Source organism: Taurulus bubalis, assembly GCF_910589615.1.
Source record: "Taurulus bubalis genome assembly, chromosome: 3".
Classification (NCBI taxonomy): domain Eukaryota; kingdom Metazoa; phylum Chordata; class Actinopteri; order Perciformes; family Cottidae; genus Taurulus; species Taurulus bubalis.
In genome coordinates this window covers 29,961,009-29,967,548 of record NC_136591.1, presented here as the reverse complement: position 1 = coordinate 29,967,548, position 6,540 = coordinate 29,961,009, and positions in this window count along the sequence as shown.

Here is a 6,540-nt window from a genome sequence, read left to right as displayed (position 1 = left end):
CACGTCCTTGGATGAGGGCAGTATCCGCCTCTTAGCAAACTGCATTCAGGCTGACATGTGGTCCCAGCCAGTCAGCAGAATGCAACCTGGCTGGCCTGCTCTTTCCGCTCAGCACATCAGAGGGAGCCGGCCTCATCTGATGTGACATCGCTGACGCCACCTTGAGAGCGATGAGGAGACCCTGCCGATGATTAATTCAAGCTCAGACAACCCGATGAGGATTCGCTCTCTGTGTTTACCCCTGCAGACGTCTCTCCTAAACTCAGCATGACTCTGTGGCATGCCGTGTAGTAAGGCTGAATCATCCGCAGTGAACGATACCGAGGTGAAAATGAGAAGAGGCCAGACCGAGGAGTGAGAATCCAGAGAAGTGACTCAGCACTACAACTGTTTATCTTCGTGCTGTTCAGTTTAGAATGCAGTGCTCTGAGCGCTGGCCTGCAGACCTCAGTCAAACTGAATGGCCAAATGATCCCGCTTGCTTTAACTCGTAGCACGAAGTAAGTGAGATGCACCAGACGAATATGAACAGTGTCCAATCCATTTTCTTTTAATGCTTTATGTCACTCACATTTTCTTTAGGTTTAAGGAACAAAACTTGACTTACTGGTGACTTGACCGCCTAAAGACTGAGCACGACTTGAGACCTGAGAGCAGAAACATTCAAGTCTCCACTCGTGGCTGAATAAAACCGCGTGCGGACCCCTGGCCAAAAATGGTCTATGGGCCCCTTTGACCCCTCATATGTGCATATTAGTTTATTTGATTAAGGAAATAAGATAAGCTGATTAATAAAGGCTTTAAAACTAGATTTCAAATTAGTATTAGTATCTCTTTTGCAAGAGAGGCCTCTAGATTATGTAATAATGCAGATGTTACCGCAACCCCCCCCCCCCCCCCCCCGGGATTTGTGTCATGCTTTCTGTGCTGCATACTGTATAAACAAATTGTGCAATTATTCAAACGACCACAAACACCACGTGACCCTGGAGCTCCCCTTTAATACTTCTGTGAGCATGTGTTTTACCCTTTGGTCTCGGACCGAGTTATACAACTTTTAAAATGTGATGTCTCAGGGTTATTTTTTATTTTTTTGACTTTAATAGGCTCCCCCAGCTGAAAGGATCCAGCTGTTTCCACAGCCTCAGCGGTACTCTTCATGACAAGCTAACTCATCTTCATGTGTAAAAATGGCGGGATGCCACTTTAAAAAGCATTTTAGATTACTTTGAAATTAAAAAGCACGTTCCAGTCCTCGTGTCTGCTTATGAATAATGCGACTATGACATTAACAACTCCTACTCATCCTCCTACTACACACTGCCTATAACTTTTGTGTCCAGTATGGAGGTGTGCAAGGTGAGGAAATCACTCAGCAGGGAAATCTACTGGCTCACTGACTTTATTGCACACCCTTCCACCCCCGGCTTCAAGTGAATGAAGGAACTCAGCCTCACTTGCCCTCTGTTTTCAGAGTACTGCTTGCCGCATTAATATAGACTTTGTAGCCTGTGCATCTAACTCTGATGCTATCTTTCCAGAATGAATGGGCTGCATGTTTCTGCTGGCATAACCTCTGTGCTCAGTCTGAATAAGATTCTCCACTGTTCCTTGCAAAGGGAAAAGGTGGCTCTTTGCATGCCACCCTTTTCTTTTCTGCTCTGCAGACAAAAGAATAATGGACTTATTTATGTACAGCTCATTACAGAAGGCCAAGTCTCTCAGAGGTAGCCAATCACACGGTCTCGCTCAAATGATTAAAACCAGTCTTAAAAAGTCAAATAGATGTACTAGGCCCAGGGGATGAGTGTGATGTTTTTAGGGGGAAGTAAGAAAAATAGAAAAATATGCAGGTTTGGACGAACTATTAATAGGGTTTGTCACCAGAGTAATGCAAAAAAGAAAGAGGTGAACATAAAAGTCTAATAATAAGTGACATGTTAAGATATTTCATCAGACATGTTGAGGAGATATATATTGTAGCAATTGTCATTAAAAAAGTGGACAAAATGACACAAACACCCTGCAGTATATGTCCATGCAACACCACAAACTACAGCCTCGAATTCAGCGTGAAAGTGCATTTTTGCCTTTGAATCAGTCGTTTTGACAATCTAGGTCCACTTACTTGCTTTTTTTTTTGGTCTCACACTCATCCTTAGCAGATACAAGCAGTCACAGACCAATCTCCATAACCATCTCAACAAAAAAAGCAAAATAAGATAAGCTTAACAACGGTAGCATATTGCATGGCTACAGTACTGGATTGCATAACATGAAACAAGTGTCACATTTAGTCCGCCTCATGTAGCTACTGAAGCACCTACTGTACACCTCTCAGGCTCTTATCACGCTCATTGTGTTATGAAACTGAGTGTTTTGAGAGATCATGAAATCCATCACAGCCAGAAGGAGTGAAACACACATACAGTACATGATACATCTGCTGTCTTCTGGCTCGTATATACCTGCATGTGACTTCACTGTATGAATCACAATGTTTGGTACAGATGCTGGCCGTCTCCGGTTGACTGAGTTGCCTTATGTTGACGACAGCTGTACGGGTGAGTTTCCATGTCCTGGAAGATGAAGAGAGCAGGACAGGAGATGGCTGCTGCCTCTAGAATACACAGATTAGAGTTTCTGATGCTCCTCTCTGTCCTGTTTACTCTTCACACCTGAGCAAGCAGACAAATAAACCTGCAGTGCTGCCACAGAATACTCAACACTCACGATTAATATTTCATTTTTCCTGCAGCTGACTGAGGAGCTTATGCAAGGAGTAAAAATCAGCAGGTCTCCAGAGACATTTCCTGTGCGTGCGTGTGTGTGTGTTTGTGTGTGTGTGTGTGTGTGTGTGTGTGTGTGTGTGTGTGTGTGTGTGTGTGTGTGTGTGTGTGTGTGTGTGTGTGCAGGCATCTACGCCAAGCTTGTACTGTACTATTAGTACTAACCATTGGCTAAAGTGGGCTCTGTTGGCAAGTTGAGGGAAAAAAAGAGGTTCATAGGGGTCTTTCTTTCGCCATCTGTTTACTTGCTTCAGATAAATAGTAAAAAAGTAGTTATGATGCCAGCAGTGCAATAATTGATGTCGCACTTTCTTTTTTTGGCTCACTGTCACCACTTGCACCACAAATATGACTCAGCAGAATCAGTCCCACTTATACATGGGATATCCCAGCATTGTATTCCAGTTGCCCCTTTCTCCCTTTGTATCATATAAACAGAAACAAAGAGCATGTAAAGCTATATTCAGAGTTAAATCAAGAGTTTTAAAAATGTCATTTTAATAACGTTTTTGAAGGCTTTAACTTTAACTCTATCTAAACAACAATATCACTACAAGATCCAATTAGTCCATCAAATCCAACAAAAAAGACATACGACAACCTAACTTGTCTGCGTCGGTTGGAAACGGGAAACAAACAGCTGTCTGTTCCCGAGATACTCGAGTCTGTTACTTTGAAGACGTCATCTTTAGGCTACCGAGATGAAAGTGGTGGGACGCTTTTTGTTTTTTTCTTTCAAAATAGAGCTGTTAAAATGTTGTGTAACAGTCACACTCATTAAGAAGTCATAAAGACAGCGACTGTGACTTTAATGTCAGTTACACGATGTACAGTTTGCTGACATTAGCACACAAAGGTCATCACAGTCTAACTGAGGTAAGGCTAGCTGCAAGAGCTTACAGTGCACTGACATAAAAAGTGCATTTTATTGCATAACATATTAACTTCTCATGTGTAATAGGAAGGCTGTGGTAAACAACCATCAAATGTCACATAGTCTTTCTTTAGAATACTCAGAGAAAACGGACATTTGATTATCTTGAACTTCATGACAACTGCGAAAAATATGGACATGGACCATGTGGTGCGATCGTTTTCTCAACCACAGAATTGGACTAATTCTGCTTGCAGAAATAACCAAACATGACAATTTAAGTTATTTCTGTCTTTGAGTGAGCATTTTAAATTGGATACCTCACCATGGTGAAGTTATGTGTTATGATTGCAAAAAGCAGTTGATACTCATTTACTATCTGGTGACATAGACTCAGCTTCATTCTATGCATAACCGTTGAACCTCTTAAAATCTATCTACAGTGCATTGCTGAGGTACATACGGCCCGTTCTTGATTCAAAAGCCTACATAGTAAATTCTGCATTGAAAAATAAATCCATTCTTGCAAACCATAATGTAAGCGTAGCCATGGTTCTGCTGGATCCTAATGCATTAAACCAGTGAACAAACCACATGAATCACCGCAGCAGAAATGGAGTTGGAAGCTGACATGAGCAGCTGAGTCAATCGTTGTGCAACACTCACACAGTTCATTGTTAACACCCTTGACATCGAGTCATTAGTGATCTGCAGTGCAAGGACATGACACATGCTTGGCATTTATATCAAACAACACATTCACACCGACTGCTCCTTTCGACATCTGCCCACATTAAAACACTCCTGCGAAGCCAATTTCTCACCGTCTCCCGGGCGGCTAAGACCGCAGTTCACACACGTTATCGTCTCCGCCGCAGATCAGCGGCCGTTCACCAGGTCCTGCAGGAAGCAAAGGAGGCCATGTATGTATGTTTGACCAGAGTGTAAAGCAGGGGCTAAATCTCTGTAAGCAGGCCCTGGCACTTCTCCCCAATTGCCTGCCTGCTGTGTGGGCATGGGCCTGGAGGGGAATAATCCCTTGGCAAGGCCATTGGTCACACATGTTGGTGTGTACGTCTGTGTGTGTGTGTGTGTGTGTGTGTGTGTGTGTGTGTGTGTGTGTGTGTGTGAGTGTGCATGCAGAAGACCCAAGCTGCAGGATGAAGATGAGACCTGGCGCCAGATTCAGAAAGCCCTGTCTAATAACCTGCCACCCCTTCCATGCTTAACTAGCAGCCTTCACACAAAGTCTGGGATGTTCCTCATAGATGAGGGGCAATGTTTTTTGGAGGTCTGCCTCGTACTGCACCGGTGGGGACAGCCCTGATCTTACATAACCTCGGTCTGCGGGAGGATTGCGTCGGAGTGTGAGCCCTCTGACCCTTACATGCTGCTTTTTTTTTTTTTTTGCTTAAGTGGGCATGTAAGAGCTGACACACTGTTTCAACCGTGTCAACCTGTTGTGTGATGGACAGCTAAGGTGACCCGCAGCAGGCCTGGAGCCAGCTCCGGCTCTGCAGCTTCACAAGTCCCCCCACACATGCCTGATGCTGTTTGTGATTTTAAGACAACACTGCACTCAAGTGTTAAAAGAATAGTGAGACATTTTGGGATATATATATTTTCTCTCTTGCAGAGAATTAGATGCAATCATCGATACCACTCTGACAAAAGCCCCTATAAAGCGCACTAATAAACACGCTATATTATAAACACCTAGAAATAGTCGAGCGCATGTTATTCTTATACTGTTTTCTTTAGTTGTGTTGGCTTTCAGATTTTGTTCGCTTCTAACAGAGCAATCTAAGCTTCTGCCTACGGTCTTTACGCTAAGCTAACTCCTGAATGTTCTATTTAAAGCTACAGACACGATACATCTTCTCTTCTAACTCTGTAACTAAAGCAAATAAGCGTATTTCCTGTGGAACACAACACGTGGAACAATTTCTTCAAAGTACAGTTGTCAGTGGAAACTTCCACTTCTTTCAATCTATTAAACTATTAACAGTACAGTAATGGGAAGCGAGTTAATGGTTCCAGTGGCAGTCTAAACATTCAGCTGGTAATAACAGAGGAGATCTGCTTTACAGCAAACAGCAGGCCTTTTCTTACGAACGATAGAACGTGCACTCTAGAGTCCAGGGAATATATCTGTCCAATTATTTCCTGTAAAACAAAGTCACAGCTCCTGGTGACAGCTATCACCAAATAATAGGTGAGCAACGACACCTGAGCTCCACCAATCAAACGCAGCCTCCAGGTCTCCAGTCCTCAGTTGGCCTGTTGGGTAACATGTTTGTTGGGCTGCCAACTATCAAACACTATTTAGGGACGTAGTGGAGGCTGAATCCGGTTCCATGCAAGCTGACATATACACTTATGAAAAATTCCTGACACATAAAAAGTCAAGTGAGCATCCTTGATATTAATACTTTTCTCAATACACAGCAGAATCGTTGTCCCCACTTATAATGGTAATAGTTTGCCTTATGATCACTGACTGCAGGACATATTTACCCACATGTAATTTACTAATGCCAAACTGACATAAAGGTCCCCATTACATTATTCATTTCTATGTTGTGTAAAGCAATTTTCTGAAGGGCAAAAGATATAAACCATTATAATCGTGGCAAAAAAAAAACCTTTAGGCAATGAGAAATTAATTCATGGTTGTAGATTTGAAAGGGAGGGGGCAGACGCTGATGCCCGTGAACCTGAAGATCTATAACCTCAATTATTCAGCATGACATCAAAAATGAGGATAGCAGGTGACGTGGAGGCCAGTTATGGAAGAGGCTGCATGTGTTCGGGACCTGGGATGATGCTACATGGCTTTGGTTTCATAACACAACAGTGATTCGTGTTGTTTTTGGA